Source organism: Mus caroli, chromosome 11, assembly GCF_900094665.2.
Source record: "Mus caroli chromosome 11, CAROLI_EIJ_v1.1, whole genome shotgun sequence".
Taxonomy (NCBI): Eukaryota; Metazoa; Chordata; class Mammalia; order Rodentia; family Muridae; genus Mus; species Mus caroli.
In genome coordinates, this window is record NC_034580.1 from 117,696,885 (window position 1) to 117,713,895 (window position 17,011).

Below are 17,011 nucleotides of genomic sequence, written 5' to 3' on the forward strand. Positions count from 1 at the left end.
TTGATGTTGGGGGCGGGGCATGAATGTGGGTAGCCTGTGCTGCCACCTGGGTCCATGGTGATGTTTGGGCTTGTGAGGGCCAAGTTTGGGCTTGTGGTCCTTTGCAGTGGGTTGGCATTGATGTCCATGGCCAGTGTTGACATTGAATATCCCACAGATGTCTGTGGTTTCTGCTGTAGCTAGAAGCCATGTTGATGTCTGTGATTCCAGCTTCATTGTAGGTGTCTTATTTAGTCCATGGTCCTACTGTAACTGGGAGCTCTGCTCAAAGTCTGCGCTGATGCCATAAACTGTGTGGAAGCCCTTAATCTATGCTCCCAGTGTTCATAAAGAGGAAATAAACTACTTCCTCCATGATATCTATGACTTCAGACACACAGTTGTGAGAAAGATGAACAAAGAAGACTTCTGTGAGAACCCACACCTCTATCCCCCCAGCCCCAACAGTAACAGCCTAGACAGAAAGCCATCAGAGAGAACTCTTAAAAACTGATAGGATACTGGGGTGTCAAATGACTTCCAATGGTGGTGGGTGGGGGGAAAGACAGTTATATTTGGGGACAGGTCCCTGAGAGTTTGGCCATGCCCCAGTGAATGTATGTATGTATGTTTTCATGCATGCATGTATGCACACATGTATATATGTATGTATGTGTGTATATATATATAATTTTTTCCCTAGGGAGGTGGTAACAAGGGTGAGGGGAGGACAGGGAAGGACTAAGAAACAAAGGTGATTGGAGTGTATGATGTAGAATTCCCAAAGAATCAATGAAAATCAATGCTGGGGAAAAAAAGTTAGAGGCAGGAACTCTCTGGAAGGCATAAACTACCCCTACTCATTCCACTGTGTTGCATATACCACCACCCTCAGTTCACTGGGTGCAGAAAGGGAAGGGAGAGATGACACTGCTGTGTAGGAAGGCTGACCCCCAAAGGGAAGAGAGTCTTGGGTGTGGGGGTCTAGCCTGGAATGGATGCAGTGGGAGACCCTGAAACATTAGAAGTAAGTTGGATGGGGTGTGGGCGACTGCTTCTTGAAGAGTGCTGCAGTCATACAGCATCCCAGGCCCAGTCACCAGCCTGTGTCTCCAGTAGGCTGACAGGACTCCTTGAAGTTTAGGGAAGGTCGCCTCACCAAACTCTCTGTCCACATCTCCTAGGGCAGTCAGACAAGGACCTGCAGTCCAAGATGGCCACCCCTGTACCATATACTACCACTACCCTCCTCACCAAGTCCCCTAAGGCCCTGGTTTCTCTGGAAAAGAAAGTGCTCTTCAGGTCTTCATGTCACACAGCCTCTGCACGGGTGTCATTCTATAGAACTGGTGTGATCTCCAGACCCTGAGGAGGCTCCAATTTGCTTCTCCACAGCCATTTGTATCCATCTCAGCCTTTTGTCCTTAAATATTTTTCAAGTTTTGTTATGTTGAATAGGGAAGTCTTATATTTTTTTCCTATCCATTCTAATGTCCTGCATGTTTATCCTTCACTGTTTCTGTCGGGAGTTTGCTTCTTTCTGTTGATCTGTGGTAGCTCTCTGTGTACAATGAGGATCAAGACTTTGTGTTTATATTGCTGATGTTGCCAATTTACCTTTCTAATGGTGCTATTTTTTCCCCACACAGAAGTACTTTTTTTATTTTTTATTTTTTTTATAAAGCCAAATTAGTCAGTTGTTTCCTATAGGCTTTGGAACTTGCCTCTTGCCTGCTCTCCTGAGAGGGCAAAGACTTCATTTAGTGTTTTTCTTCCAAAACTTTTATAATTATGCTTTTTGTCCCTAATCTAAGTTTATTTTGGGGTATGGGGTGAGACAGAGTGGAACCATTTTTTCCACATTAAACCTTAGCTATCTTGAGCCCTGGAGGACACAAATTATAGCCTAGAGGGCTGGAGAGACTGGGGCCAACTTCCTGGGCTGGAGTCCAGCCTGCATTAAGGCTGGGTGCTGGCTGGTGGCTGAGCCTCTAGTTCCTTCTTCTCCAAGTACATGGTTGTACCGAACAAAACAATACCCTCTGGTAAACCCTTCCGGTGTCTCAGCTTTGGTGACTATCAGCAGGCTCAGGTCCTGCCTCCAACCATTTACTAGGTTTGTCATCTTACTTCTTCCCGCAGAGAGGAAAGCAAGGAGAGAAACTGATTTCTCAAAGCCTCTAGGAAACTTGGTGAGAACAACATAGAACTTAGTTTAGTCCCTGTTCCACCCATGGCCCTTCCATCCTAGTGTCCTGGGATAGAGATAAGCCTCAGGCTGCCAAGGGCTTTAAGAGACTCAGACTCTGGCCAGCCTGGGGCTTCTAAGATGGAAACTACCATGCTTGCTGGGGGGCTCTAGGAGCAGGTTTGGAGATGTGTAGCCCAGCGTCTCAGCTTTCTCATTTGCTAAGCAGAGTTCACAATGCTCCTTGTTATTCTATAATATATAACACCACCCAGATGAGGAGGAAACTGTGTTTACTTCACAGGCCTTTCTAGTCCTGTGACTACCACTGGGCTCTGGAGGCACATGATGGTCTCCCTTGCTGGCTAGGCATTGAGGGACACCCTTCTAGACTCTCCTCTAGTTGGACTGCTGTTCTGTAGCACTTTTTCTTGCTCTCATTCAGGCCTATCAGGGCTGCCTGAACTTGCACAATCCCAAACTCGACTTTACAAAGCTTTAGGAGGCATCTGTGAGCCTCTGGGTCTCCTTAGTCCTCTTCCCCTAGCTTGTTGTAGCTGTCTGCTAATTGTTCAAAGGCTGGGTAGGCAGCCTCCTGCTGAGAGCATGCATGGAGACCAGAGAAGAGAAGGGAGTCTGTCTGGAGCTGGCTTAGAGTTGGTATTAAGAGGACAGGCACCACTGATCAGGTCAGTGGGACAGTCCTGATGCTCCTAGGCCACTGCTACCCAGGGCACTGACAGACAATCTCTACAAGTCTCCCAGGCTTGACTTGGACCTAGATGTTCATGCAGGCCTGAGTGCACATTTGTTTGAAAGGGAGATGTGCCCTCAAGATATTCTGGCCTCAAGGAACCTTTCTAGGGCCCAGAAAGTTAAATCTTAGTTCCTTTCTTGTTCAGAAGCCCTGCCTACCTATACAAGATCATCAGCTGTTAGTGGATAGAGCTAGTATCCATCCATAAACTCTGGCATCTCTGAAAGGTTTTAAAGAAACAGTGCATTCTCTCTCAAAATGGATGTGTTTATTAATCAGAAAGACCTGACAACTGAGTTTCCTTTTTCAAAATGAGTGGCCTGCAAGCCTGACTCATACTTCTAAGTTCATAAATTTTGCATGATTTTTGAAGGCCCGACTGGCTCCATCCTGGTGTCAATACTGCCGACGTGAACACATTGCAGAAGTCTTGCAGAAATGAGCTGATACCTTCCTCATATAAGAAATACATAAGTCAGTTAAAAATAGTCCTCAGAACGGATGTGATGTTGCTGTGGCTGTCACGGGAAACACATGAATCAGTCACAGGAAGATGTGGACAGTCCATGGGTTTGGGGCTCTTTCTCGGCTGTTTGGAAGTTCTTCACCTTACCTTATACCCTGGCCCAAGGAAGCACCTAACATTGTGGCTTCCATACCTTTTGAAGGCTGGGGTTGCTTCCTGGATTCAGACTAACCAGAGCTGGTCTGGGAAGAGGGGGGCACATATGTGTGTGTGTGGATACTCCACGGCCTTCAAGCTTCCTCTGGGCCCATGCTTCCCCTTACCTGGGAAGTTGTGGGTATCATGTACAGCATGGCCAATCCATGGTCTGGCTTCTGTTTAACTTCTGAAGAAGCAAAGCCTGTGTGGTCACCGATGTTTCACAATGTCCTATGCAGTCACCCAAGGCTGCTGGCACATTTTCTGACTGTGTCAGAAGCTTGCTTGGTTTGTATTAGCTTAGGAAAACGGGTGCTGAGACCTTAGAAGCTCAGACTACTAGGTTACCATATGTTCAGAGGAAAGTGAGCCTGTGGCTTCTACTGGGTTTGGGTTCTGTGGGCAGAGACGGCTCATTCATCTACCTGGAGCCTGAGGGCCCTTAGAACTCTCTGACTTCAAGTTTCCATTGTTAGGATTGGGTAGAAGGGTCAGCAAAGAGCCCAGACAGCCAGTTTGCTAGAAAACTAGCTTGACTGTGAGGTGTTAGAAAAATGGCAGTGATGTCCCTAAGAGGACATGCAGAACTACCAGCCGCTGCTGCGGTAGGCTGTGGCTGGAGATTGCTCACCCTGGACTGACCCTTCTTTCCTGGTTCTCTTGGCTGGATAAGTGCTGATGTGAAGAGTTTGTAAACAGGAGGGGCTTCTAGGAGTGCATACTTTATAGTGAATCCCCCAAACAAAATCTTGGTGTGATAATAGAGATCAAAATCAATGTTCTTTTATATTTTGAGCCAGTGGAAGTTATTTTTCTCTAGGTTCATTTTTTTTTTTTCAGATTCCTAGAAGCTCATGGACTCTGTGCCCTGAGTGAGCTTTAGGTTCTGATTGTCAGAAGAACCAAGGCTTCAGACCCTCTGCTTGGCTGGTATTTTTCAGAAGAAGGATTGCTTGCTTACCTGGACCAGGAGCACCATGAGCCTGCCCCCAGGTACACATGCATTCATTTACTCATATAGCCTCTATACATGCACACCCACGCATATATGCCTGTACGTGCATGCTCAGACAGGACTGTCCCATACATTTGACTATACACAAGCCTGTCCATGCTCATGTCCACATACAACTAGATAACACCAGAAGGCTGCTTTCTTCATTCTCTTCAAATGTCTCTAACCTGGCTTTAGGCACCAGCAGGTGTGCATAGGCCATGGCTAAGTAAATTCAGAGCATAGCCTGAGGGCAGGTCCCAGCTCTGTAGTTGGTAGTGTGAGGGCTGAACCAGCATGGTTGGAGCTGGAAGCGTGGGCTCAGTGGAGCCTGGGCTTGGTAATGGTTCCCCCATCCATTCTTTGTGCCAGAGACTTTGTTACACACCCTCCTAACAAAGCTGTGGTATGGGCATTATTGTCCCTATTACTTAGGTGAGATTAAGAGATTTATTAGGATGAGGTCCCCGGCATTTTTTTGTTTTGTGGATCCACCTACTACTCACTTCCCTAGCCACCTCTGCATTTTTCCTGATCTGTAGTTCTACCCACTGTGGTCCCTCCTACCCCCACCCCCTCATCCTCTGCTCTTCTTTCTTCTGTCACTCCTAGATCCTTACTCCACTCTCCTTCAAGCCTGCCTAAGCATTGGCTCTTCACCTTAGCCTCCACAGTATATACCCCTTTGCTTAGAGACAAGATAAACATATGTTTGCTCTTTGTTTCTGGTTCTTGGCATATCACAGTTCACAGTTCTTGAACTCTACAGATACTAGTGTCTTTTAGATACTAATTAAATGGTCATTTGGGTCTTGGACTCTTGAAAGCTTAGAATAGGTCTGTCAGAAAAGACCAAGCCTTCCTTAGAAGGTTAGTCTCAACTCTACCTTTGAAGAGGGAAGAACACTGGAAACTGAGTTGATCACTGAAGCCAGATGGTTTAGCTGGAATAAATCACCTCCACTTCAGAAAGCCCTCAAGATTCTCCTGAATGAGATTACTGGGTGTCTTAATGTCCTACCTCCCAATGCCAGCCCAAGTACCCTGTCAGATCCCAAGAAGCAGAAAGCCCTAGATAGGAACACAAGATCAACTGTAGCATTTGAACCTTGGTTATAGGGATTATATTGCACCCTGAGCATGGCCGACCTCTAAGGGACTGGATGGGTGGAGGGCAGTTGGGGTCTTTCTTGTGATGCATCACCTTTGGACTCCAGGAAAGATGTTCATATCATTTCCACTGAGGAATTTTCTGCCGAGTCTGAGCCATCTCTGCTGTTGTGGAAGCGGAGGAACATTTGGAGGTCAGAATTTCTAGGTCAGTAGGATGACATTGAGGTCCTGGGGTGTAAAGTCACAGGACAGAGGGGCTTTGAGGAAGGAAGGGAGGGAGGGAGGCACCATCTCAGCATTGATCAGGCCTAGGACTCTTCTCTGCCTTGTTTGACTTATGCTGGACCAACTTTTTGTCCAGTTCGTTTTCACTTACAGTCCTTGGAAAGCCTCTGAAGTACATACCAGCACTTGCTCTGCAAACACTAAGCTACAGGCTCTAGATTATCTCCATCATCCCCATGAAGACTCTTAGGAAGCAACAAATAGGTGGCTCCTTTTTCTTCATAAGGGGCTTCCAAAGGACTGGGTCTTCCTTGGAGTGAACTTTTGGGCAGAATAGTTTCCAATTGAATCTGAGATGGGGAGGATACTTTATACAAGTTGTCAGCAAGCCTCTGGCTCCAGGAGCCCCTTCAGGTGTTGTTTTCTCCCTAATATCTCGTGGGAATTCTTGATGGCACCCAAGCTTCCTGCCAGGCTGGGGTGTATCTGAAGAATGAGCAGAAAGGAGGAGGAAGCCATGCTAGGCGATGGCTCAGTGGGTAAGGACGCATACTCAGTGCTGAACCTGACAACTTGAATTTGACCCCTGAACCACATGGTCAAAAGGGAAAACAGGTCCCCACACGTTGTCCTCTGACTTCAACATGCACACTATGAAGTGTGCACATGCATGCACACATAATAAATAAAAAAGTTGAGAGAAGGGCTAGGTGCCAACCAGGACCTGTTGTGTACACCACTTTCCAGCACTATGGGATGGAACCTCACTGAGGGAAGCTCTGCAGGCATATCAGGGTTTGGGCACTTCAGTGAGCAGACACTGTTGCTCCTCATAAGTAGATAAAGTGGCTTGCAGCTACAGTGTACAGATGAGAAGAAGTTTGTTGAAATATTCGAGAATACACACAACCACAGGACACAGAGCAATCATACCTGACACATACATGGCAAGAGATACATGCAGAGAAATCTGGCACATGTGTTTGTACACAGAACATATCACATCATGTGCACATACTCACACATTGAAGACATACCCATCATACACATTCTCACATACGGAGGCCTGGTGGACACTGACCCCGGATGTGGCTTCCAGCAGCAACTGGAATTCCCTGGGCCAACTCCTACCCTCCACTTCTGCCTTTATGAAGCAGGTGCTAGCGGTTGACCAGGCTGTTTAGTGCCTTTTTACTTGAAACACTGATTTTCATATGCATGAAGGAAGAGAAAATATACCATTGAAGTAGTGATGGAAGATGACTGAAGTTCCAGCATCCTCTGACACTCTCCCATGGCCACAGCCTTTCTCTGACCCTAGCCTGACTCCAAACTTTGCAGCTATGAGGAAGATTAAAGGACAATCTTAGCAGCAGCCAGCTGTGCAGGAAGAGAAAGAAAAATCATTTGATGAGAACCTGAGCGCTGTTTCTCACGCTTCTACAGCGCCACCTGCTGGCTACTGGTGTTTATTGGTGCGTTTGCCTGCATGCAAGTCTGTAGGCCTGAGGGTGTCAGAACCCCTGAAACTGGAGTTTGTCCATCTGTCATCTTCCCAGGCTCAAGTTTCACATCTTACTGGGTCTCATCTGCCTTCATCTCCGAAGAGCTCCTAAACCAGTTGGCACAAGCTTACTGCACTCGGGTCCCACATGGTCTGGAGTGGGAGAACAGGACATGGTCTCCAGCAGAGGCAAAGTTTTGGCCCTAGGCTGTAGATGCATGTAGGAGTGCTAATCTTTAGTGACCTGTGTAGACTGCTCCACCCTGCTCACTGCCCCAGCCTCTCCCTTTGCCTTTCCCTGGTAATGTAGAGTCCGTGGAAGGTCAAATGTCTTTCTTGGGTTGTACCAGAGGCTGTGAACAGGTTCATCTGTGAGGCAGAGACAGCAGGTTGGACCCTTGTGGGATCAGAGGTACTGCACATACTCTAGGAGGCTGCTGAAATGCTGTGACTTAACTGTAAGCTGTGACTCTTGCTGGAGACATGCACTGCTTCTTTCCCTAGCCACAATTTCCATCTCACTGCTTCATTCTGACCTCATTGCTTGGCCCCAAGCCCTTCCATATGTGGCATCTGGCCTTTCTTGGGTGCCAGGAACATTGTTCAATTCCCCATGACAGTTGGCTCTTGCTGGAGAGTGTCTGTGGGACTGTCTCCCTAGAGAATGACAGACCAGTACCAGGTCTCCAGATGCATAGACTCAGCTTGATACTATGTTGAGCTGTTTCCATTAATTTCTTTAACCAATGGAGTCTTTCCAGTCACAGGAGAGCTGTCCTCATTGCCTGAAGTACTTCTTGGAGTAGAAAACCCAGCACTTGCCTATGTGCTAATATTCCCCTATATACATGACTGGAGAGATGACTTAGTGATTAAGAGCACTGGCTGCTCTTCCAAAGGACCTGGGTTCAATCCCCAGTACCCACATGGCAGCTCACACATGTCTGTAACTCCAGTTTTAGGGATTCTGACACTCTCACACATGCATGCAGGCAAAGCATCAATGAACAAAAAAATTAATTATATTTTAAAAGTCTCACTGGCCAATTGGCTCTGGTTAGACATGGTTACCTGCCAGTATTCTACTCTCAGTTGGCTGGTCCCTGAGAGCATCATCTTACTCTTGCCTGGGAGTCTGTGGCCGGCCCCATTCATTCATTCATTCATTCATTCATTTGCTGGAATAGAAAGTAAGATTTTAGAGAACAGATTGATCTATAGATGATAAAACCAAACAAGGACCCTGGAATAAGCATGACACTGTTCCTTATTTGACAGTTTCATTGATTTTGAACCCAAGTGTTAAAGCTAGATCTCTTTTCTCCCAAGCATGTTATTCCCATAAACTGTTTCACCTGGCCCATATCTTCTTCTCTGAGACATTCTTACATGCAGGGCTTGATTTTTATGTCCTCTTGGTCCCTTCACAGGGTCCTTGCTGACTGAAGGAAGCCTGTCCTGTGCCATAGCCAAGTCTTCATGCCAGAGACACACATGAAGGGGAGTATGAGAGCCTGCAGCTAGCTGCCTCCTCCATATGGGTGATCAGTGCAACTCTGCTTGATGAAACTTGTGGTTGATTAGGATGCACGAAGAAGGGCATTGCTGCACAATTCCAAAGCCCAAGGCTGGTAAAGTATGAAACAGCGAGGTGTTACTGACTTTGCAGAGTTCGCTGAGGGAGGGAGAGCCACTTCTGAAAGCCCTGATGCTGGGGACCATGCCCCGGCTGTTCTTCTTTCTGGCTTCTCTCTTGAAGGTAAACCGACTGGGAAGAAGAGATATTTAAGGTGTGGTGTTCAGTAAACCATCCCTATTTGACTGAGATTGGTGTCTGAGTGGTTTGTGAAGTAGTTCCCAGACCCTAACACTAGGCCTGCTTTAGTAGACAAAGGCTGTAAGCATTGGAGACAACAATTAAAACAGGTGAATAAAAGTTACGTTTAGACTCTAGCATTGTGCCAGCTACATCACCCAACAGTTCATCTCACTCTCCCAAGTGCCACAGCTGTCAAGAGGCTGTGCCAGCTCTCCTGTTCTGATGCCCTCCCCTAAGCCTTTGCCACCAGAGCCTGTTCTTTTGTGCTGCCAGGGTGAGACCCACTCTCCTGAGTTCAGCTGCTGGTGAGGAGAAGGAATAGCACTTTTGCTCTCATGACTCTAGGGCCAGCTCTCCAGGCTACCTCAGATGACGAGGGGTGAGATGAGGAGGGCATGAAGGCATCTCCCCCAAACCTATGATGCCTCATGACAGACAAATGGCAGGCCCAGTTCTTCTGTGCTCACACCCTTGGGTCAGCTCACCTACACCTAAGTCACCAGGGTCAGCTCTACAGTGCTGCCTGGGTGAGGTGCAGGGCCCGTACTTCCAAGTGCTGCAGCTGGTGAGAGGCAGGGATTGCTCTCTAGAATGCCAGAGCTGGTGAGGAGGGGAGCCAGCTCTGCACAGCTCTTGGATATCCACATGGTTCCAAGCAGCAGCCCAAGCCAGGAATATCCGTGTTGTCTTAAGTGGTATCATGAGCCCCACAGACCCAGACATGGCCCCCAGAGGCAGCACAGGCTGGGACTCCACCAAGGCTTCAGGTAGCAGGGTAGGCTACTCACATCAGGCTATTCCTTCCCACCCTCGAGTCTCCAGTTCTGCATCTCAGTGATGTTCAGACTGTTCTACTTCTCTTTCTTTTCGCTCTGTGTATCACATGCTTGCACACTGTGGTGGCTCCCGCTGTAAGTGGGCCACACAACAGCAGGTCTCTGGGCTGCTTCTGCTCACCTACGTGCGTTGTGTTCTCCTTTTTTTTTTAGGTCATCTTTGTTGTTCTCTTTGTCCAGGTTTATCAGAATGAAAAGACCAGAACATTGCCTCACAGTGAAATGGACCCAGTACCTACCAGGCTGTGTGGATAGTAGCACACTGGTGTACTTCAGTGGTTGTGTTTTACAGTTACATCCGTCTTTTTCCTTATTTTGCTATTTATAAGGTCACTGCTTTAAATCAAACATTGAGATTGGTTGGATGGACATACAGATGGATGGATTTGAGCATGCCCACATATATGTGTGCATTACAGAAAGCAACTGGGATAAGGTAGGGACTCTGTCCTTTCCCTCTCAAACACTGTGACCTATTTTGCTTTGTTCTTGGGAGGATGCCCCATGAGTCCAGATTATTATTTATTAGTATTATTTTTTATTAGTACAGCTTGCATTGTCTCACTAAAGCAGCCCAGTTCTGAGGCTGGTGGGATACATGTTTTTTCCTGTTGGACTAGGGACTGAACCTAGGGTCTTCTATATATTGGGCAAATATTCTACCACTGAGCAACATACTTAGTGATATTTTATGTTATTTATTGCACAAATACTTCCTAAGAGCCTGCTAGGAGAATGCTAATTTACAAAATCTTTATTTCTTATTGTGTTATCCTTATATTTGTATGGAACTCAAGACTGTCCATCAATTTTTAATTCACATCACTAGAATTTAGTGTTCATAATTCAAAACTGTCACTGTTGCCACTTGCTGCATGTTCCTGCTTATATCCTCCCAGGTTTCATTGTGTGCTGTCTGGATATGGGTTTTGACATCGTCAGTTCAGTTGGCAACTGATACTTTTCTTGCTTTGTAAATACAAATTTTTAATTTTGTCATCACTAACCTGAAATGTTAAAATATCTTTTTATCATTGGACTATTTAAAAAAATTTCATTTAGGCTTAAGCCCTATACAGGTATAATAGGTACCCAAATCCTTAAAAATAGACACATATAACTTAGTACAAAGTTTTAGGGAGAGTGGCCTTTAGCTATTATGTTTGTACTCTTTTGCCACTTTGAGTAGGGGTTAACTGAGAGGCCAATGTATTAGATGTCCTTTCCTCTCCAGACAACTAACTGCTAAGTGGAAACTGAAGCCACAGGCATGGGGTGTTGAGAGCTAGAGCCTATGGTGCCTCTTGAACAGATTCAGGAAAAGCACTCCTCTGCCTTGGCACAGCTCAGTTTCTAGAGATTCTTATTTCTGCTTCAGATATGAACTATCTGGCTCTCAATTTTACTTTTCCTTCCTGGACACAATTCTGGTATGGAGACATGATATTGCTATGTTTATTGAGGTTTGACAGAGCAGCTGATGGCTTTGGCTGTTGTCGTTTTCTACACGCCACTGCGAGGGTCCCAGAGCAAACCCTGTGCAATGACCCCGTGGGTCAGCCTCTGGCCAACCTTCACTTCCAGGGTCATGCATACATCGTCCTTCTGGCAGACTACTGAGATTGTCAGCCCGAGTCACAGATGCAGGCTTAGATCTCTCAAAACCTACTTTAATAAGGATTCTTAAGTGCTTGATCCTCCCTTCTAGCCTACCTGGAAAAGAAAGGTTAATGGGAGACAGGGGTTGTAGACCTGTTTAGAAACAGTTCTTTGGGGCTATTCCAATCTTTGTCAGAAGTCCAGTCCACTTGCAACCACCACCTGCTCACAAATTAGCAATGGCAGTTCAATCCAGAGGAAACTGCGAGGCTCCACCAATTGGCCTGAGTCCGAGGAAGTGGCAAGAAGCTGCTGGCATATCACGAGAAGTTCTTTGACAAGTTGCTCTCTATGAAGTCATGACAAGCAAAGATCAACAATGTGATATAAGGCGAACCAATACAAGAGTGTTGTCAGCAAAGACTAGTGAGGTGGAGCAAGGTGAACCAATGCCAAAGGCCCCCACCCTGCCTGTGGGGTCATAGTTATATTCTTTCTAAACATCATGTGTCCTCTTGAGTGTCTGCTTCAGCAAAACATCCTCTCACCTGTCTGTCCTAGTAAAACATCATTTAACATAACAGTTTCCAAAGAAAACAGGTATTTCCACTTCACACAGAGCTAAAGAAATCTCAGAAAACAAGCACACGACATGGACAGCCACACACATCGACAGGAGGAGCCAAGCATCACAGTTCACACTGCAGGCACTGCTGTCACTCTTCCTCTTAAGATTGTTAGGGAATTGTCAGACACATTGGTTAGAATTTTTCATAAATGCTCCTTCAAAATGGCCACAAAGACTATTCAGAATGCTTGCAATAGGAAGAGAAAACTGAACACAATATATATAGTTAAGGGTGGCTTCACAACTGACCAGGAAAGTTGAAAGAAAGGATAGAAAATTACAAAAAAGAATGGGGTTAGTAAGGCAACCCAGTTGCCTGTTGATGAGATAAGAACTTCATAGGTATCCAAGTGGCATTCAGGCTTCGCAGGCTCAGAAGAGGGCAGTTAAAAGCTCGGGCAGGATTGGCAGGAAGGGTTTGTCTTCTGCCAGTGACTTTCTTATAGGCAATTAAATAGGTGGTTCAGATCAGACAAGGACTTGCAGAAAAGGGGAAATACTGTCCATGTTGCAGCAGAAGGCTCACAGATTTAAAAAGCAGAAGGCACATCAGTGATCATGACTCACTACTGGAAACTCAGAAACCCAGAAATCCTGGCTTCTGTGGCCATATATTCACTTCCACTGTGACTCCTCCTCCTCCTTCTCAACCTCCTTCCCATCTCTTTGTGAGTTTCCTGTCCACTAGCATTGGCTCTGTTGGCCATGTGATTGTTCTGACTCTCCCTCAACTGCACGGTCTGACTCCTCTTCCTACTCTGCCACGACTGGTCACAGCTCTCAGCACGTCTGTGCCAGGTTTGATTGTATTTGGGACACACCTCTGTTCTATGTGCATGATTTTATAGATGAGCAGAATACTTAACTTTTTTTTCTTAAAATAAAGAATGCAAACAACAAAATTAACTAGCACTGGAACCTGTGGGTGGTTTTTTTTGTTGTTGTTTTGTTTTGTTTTTTGTTTTGTTTTTTGTTTTTTGTTTTTGGCCCCTGTGTGGCTTTTAACAAATGGATGGTTGCCTTCATTTCAGATCAGCTTAAATAACAGCTATTGAAGTTTTTCCTTGAGAAGTGCTGGTGAATGGCCAGGGAATTTCTCCTGCAATGCAAAAGCTGAAACTGCCTCATCGTAACCGGGCCAGTTTTCCATGCCTGTCCTGTTGTACCAGCCAGGGAATGAAGTCAGAGACCCAATAGGTAGGAGAGGAAAAGTGGCAGGAAGGAGAGAACTGGGACAGGGAGAAGTGTGCGAGGAGGGGCACGTTAGCAGCGAGGGCTGGCAAAGGGAGGAAGGATGGCAAAGGGACATGGGAGACTCAGGCCTGAGCAACTTCCTGAATCAGAGCCATCAGTTATCTCTCAGGCATGGGGAGTACACAGAAGAACTAAGCTCTGGTGCTTGGAGCTGAATCCAGTCTAGTCCCTAGAGCTTCTTTGTGATCTCTGGTGCTGCAAGTTCCCATTCTTCTACCTCTGGATGCTGGGATGTTAGAATATCATCTTCTTAGAAGGTCTGTCCCCACAACATTAACTCCTTCCCTGATTTTTCTCTACCTGGATATCTAATGCAACCTCACATGTGTTATGTCTGAAATGAAATCCTCCCCAGTCCATAAAACAAACAAACAAAAGTCCACCCCAGTATCCCTGTCTAATTTATGCCTTGCTCAGCTTGGCTCTTCTCATGAGCACCACATTCATCCTTTATCTCTAAAGGCTCCATATTCATAGTACATTCTAAGTCCCTGATTTCTCAGCCCCTCAGTCCTGTACTATTCTCTGAGCATTTTACCTGGCTTAGACTCTGTGAAGCTTCTAGTGTCTCATTGCCTTACCCACTGCCCACCAAGCAGCCAAAGGATTACTTTAGAAAGAAGTCCAGGTCATGACACTCTTCTCTCATTTCATTTTTAAAGAAACCCATAGTCTCTATCACACCAGAAGACCTTTAATGGGGGTTCCTGTTGACCACTTGACACCTTGGTCTTAAGCCCCCCTCAGTAATGAGCCTCTTCTAGGCCTGACCATTTTGCTCACCCACTAGAAAGTGCTTCCTGCCATTTTTTTTGCAAGCCCAGCCTCCTCACAAAATGAAGACACCCAAGACAATATGAGTATCCTGTTTTCCCACTTCTTAGTAGAGTGGTCATGAGCAAATAGCAGAGAATCAGTAAGTTGGAGTGGCTAGAATTTCAGTAGGATATTTATGTGCCCAAGGTCTGTGGGTCTCTCTGCCCTTGTGGATCATTGGCTGATAAAATCCACAAGGGCAGTGGAAGCAGAGACACCAATCAAACAGGGACTTCAGAGGCCTATGTAAGTATCTATGGTGAATGACCATACCAGGACCAGGACTGGCTTGTTAGTACGCAAATCAACTTTACTTAGGGTGATTGAAGGCTTATAAAGTTTTGGGGGGCTGAGGGCAGGAATGTCCAGGATGAGCAAAGGTCATTGGCTGAGGGCTCATTAGCATGAGGAAGCACTTCAGGAATCTTAGGTGCTAGCTGAATAGGTTTTGTCAGGAGAAAATCTAATTAAGGCTACATGACATTCCTCAGGTAGAGGCAAGTATGGGGGCTTAGAACTCCCCAGACAAGATTAGAGAAGGAAAAGCTCTGCTAACGAAGGAGTCCTCCATTATACACCAAGCCCCAGAAGGCTATCCAGTCAACAGTGGACTTAATTAGCAAAGTTTTCCCACAAACATCAGATGTCCAAATTCCAATTGAGGAGCCTGTCCTGAGATCATGTATCTAGGCAGGGCCCTCACCTAGGCCCATCCCTGTTTTGCTGCAGGAACTAGATCTTGGCATGTGAAACCCCACCAGACCTCTCATAGACCCCATTTTCTTTCCTTCCAACCACCTTTTATTTTTTAGTAAAGCTGTCAATAAAGTCTTAGAGGATGTTGGGGTAGCTTTTCCAGATGGGTCTCTTTGATCAGGCCTTTGAGAAGCAGAAGTCAAACTTTAGACTCAGTTCAGGAAGAATCTTAACATTGCACCCCTTTGTTAGGTATTAGTGTTGATAGTGTCTCTATATCCAGCCATGTATGCTGAAGGGAGACAATGAGTAGGCAGCATTGATGTCCATTGTCCTATACCTCACTAGGAGAATGGTCTCTTTTCCTCCAGCTGCTAAGTACCCCCACCCTGACCTCCTCCCACTTGTCTCCTGTGACATGCTCAGGCTGCAGAATCTTAGTGGGCAGGCTGATCTGTATTCTTTTCTCTGTTGTGATCTAGACAACTTAAGAATCCAAGTATGACAGATGTCTTGTTTAGCACCAATAGTGCCATTAGATCCCAGCACAGCCATTGTGCAGCATATGCTTTGGGAGCTTTTGTTCCACTGTGACCCAGAGCTTGTTTTTCCTGCTGTGGGCCAGGGAAAGAACAGGTATAGCCAGGGAAATGGTATGGATCCTGGCTCAGTTGTTTACTGCCCAGGATCTCTTGCTTTTTAGGGATTACAATTCCAGTTAACAAGCATCTTGGGGGTGTTTGATAGCTCACTCAGAATCTCCCAGCCAGCAGTCACACTTTATGAATTATTTATGTCTGGTTGCCTCTTAGAGCACCAAATGCAGCTGCCTAGAACGGTCAGACCCTTTCCCAACAAAGCCCACAGCTGGAGAAACTACCAAGCAAGAGGAAAAATTGCCTTGTAGTCACATTGGTAGTTGTGAGTTGGATCTCAGACTTGCTCTTTACTCTACTGGCACCAAGGGCTTGTGCAGAGGAACTGACCGAAAGTATAATTTCCTTCAGCCACATATTAGTAACCTATTCAGAATCTGCTTAATGTGAAAAAAAAAAAAAAGCTTTCCTTTTAGGAAAATAAAGACACTTTATGAAGGACCCTGAATGTGCTCCAATGATCCTAGACAAAGAACTCCATTTCTAGAAGACTCAAAAATCTTATCTTCAGGTCTGGAACTTCAAAGTCTTGATAGTCCCAGACGAGGGAAAGCAGAAAGAGGACAGATAAGCTATATGACTACTGTTCTAGGGATGGCACCATCCACAATGGGCTAAGCCTTCTCCCATCAATCACTAATTAAGAAAATGCCTTAAAGACTTTCCTACAGCCTGATCTTATGGAGGCATTTTCTTAATTAAGGTTCCCTCCTCTCAGATGATTAAGCTTGTGTCAAGTTGACATAAAACTATCCAACACAATTGACTCCTTGTCATCTTTACACACAAACACATCACCATTAAGCCTCAACCTTTCCTTTTCATCATTCCTCAAGATCTCACATTAAAAATATAAATAACTTTAAAAGTCTCAGTCTTGCCAGGTGGTGGTGGTGCACGCCTTTAATCCCAGCACTTGGGAGGCAGAGGCAGGTGGATATCTGAGTTCGAGGCCAGCCTGGTCTACAAAGTGAGTTCCAGGGCTATACAGAGAAACCCTGTCTAGAAAAACAAACAAACAAACAAAAAACAAAACAAAAACAAAAAACGTCTCAGTCTTTACAAATTCAAACACATGAAAATTTCAATCTCTTTAAAATAGCCAAACCCATTTAAAATCCAAAATATCCAAACTGTATGGTCCTATAAAATTAAAATAATAAATATAATAAATACTTTCTTACTTTAAGAGGGAAGAGCCGGGGCATAGTCACAATCAAATCAAACAAAAACCAAAGCTTCAAAAATGTAAATAACTCAACTTCTTTTTTTTTTTTTTTTTT

At 45.5% G+C, this 17,011-nt stretch overlaps 1 long non-coding RNA gene across 1 annotated transcript; it reads left to right on the top strand.

Annotated features, from left to right (window-relative positions):
• Positions 1-2,078: 2,078 nt before the first annotated feature.
• LOC110304270 lies at positions 2,079-9,246 on the top strand. Its single transcript, XR_002379048.1, has 3 exons — positions 2,079-2,171; positions 4,429-4,581; positions 8,855-9,246. It is a non-coding gene; the product is annotated as an uncharacterized LOC110304270 (long non-coding RNA).
• The last annotated feature ends 7,765 nt before the right edge of the window (positions 9,247-17,011 follow it).